Here is a 1,425-nt window from a genome sequence, read left to right on the forward strand (position 1 = left end):
AAAGAGACAAAAACCAAAACCAAGACCAAAACCAAAACAACCCATTCAAACTCTATAATTCATTTTTATTTTTTTGTGTTTTGGTTTTGCATTACAGCTAAGTTTAGTCTTTGTTTTTTTTGAGACAAAATTTCACTATGTAGATCAGGCTGCCCTGAACTCAATGTGTAACCCAGGTTGACTTTGCTCTCATGAGGATCCTTGTGCCTCAGCCTACTGTGTTTGGGGATTATAGGCAGGGGCCAGTAGGTCAAGGTACATCTCTGTTTATTGAACATTCCCTAGGATAATGTTGTGTCTGAGACGCAACCACTAACTTTGCCTCATTTCCAGGCCTGGATGCTCAATCAAGGATTTTGCGAAAGGGTTGAGTCCAGAGAAGCTGCAAAGTGAAAGCAAGGTTTACTGTAAGAGGCAGAACAGCTTCCCCCAGAGGGGCGGGGCCAAAGAAGGAGAGTCTGTAGTTCTCACAGAAGCGGAGTCTGGAGCTTCCACATACAGGGGATCATTTCATGGGGGTTTGGGCAGACCTCTGCCTGGGTCTCCCTGGTCGTGTCCAGGAGAACAGAAGGGCCTTGGGACTGGGCTAGCACTTGTGCTCATGAGCTAGGAGCAGTGTTCAGTTGGGTTAATGACCGAGGTAAGCATCAGCTCCAGTTTAGGCTTGCTGTCCACCCACATAGACTTGTGGCTGTTCCAAACAAGTTCGTTTTCTTGTCTTCTGCTCTGACTTGTTCTCTCTTCTTCACCCAGGTCAGCTTCCCTGTCCTAGTCCTGCCTAGGCGTCTCTGTCCCTACGATAGCAATGAGACTGGTGGTTTTCATCCACTACCTCAGTTAATCTTTTCAGAAAACCTAAAGTGCATGGCTGACTTCCTCCAACTTTATGCTGCTAAACTTTGGAACCTGGCCAGGGAGAGGAAGTTGCCCACATTCATCCAGCAAACAGTGGGTGAACCCCATAGGTGAGGGGCTCAGAGGACCACATGAACTTTCAACAACCTGATGTTTTGAAAAGCTGATTGATAAACTTTTGATAAGCTTGACAGATAAGCTCTTTCAACAGCTTGGGTAAACTGGAAAAGTGCAGAAGTTCAGCAGGACATGGTGGCACATACTGCGATCTCAATACTCTCGGAGGCTGAGTCAGGAATTACGAAAGGAGAAGTACAGCCTGGGCATTTTAGTGACTTATAGAGGGCCTGTCTCAAAGTATAAAACTAACATTTACAAAGTAGTTGGGTATAATCAGTGTGAAGGTGCTAGCTTCACTCTCCACTACTTAAAAAAAAGAAATAAAAGACAAGAAAATTGCAAAAGTTTAATTGTAAGGTGTTCTGGAAGGCTCCCTCCCAGCTACTACGGGGTCCCAGGGGAGGGCAGCATACGGAGCGTTTCTAGAAATGTGAAGTGTGAAAACACCTT

The sequence above is a fragment of the Chinchilla lanigera genome, unplaced genomic scaffold (assembly GCF_000276665.1).
Source record: "Chinchilla lanigera isolate Chin_1 unplaced genomic scaffold, ChiLan1.0 scaffold00126, whole genome shotgun sequence".
Classification (NCBI taxonomy): domain Eukaryota; kingdom Metazoa; phylum Chordata; class Mammalia; order Rodentia; family Chinchillidae; genus Chinchilla; species Chinchilla lanigera.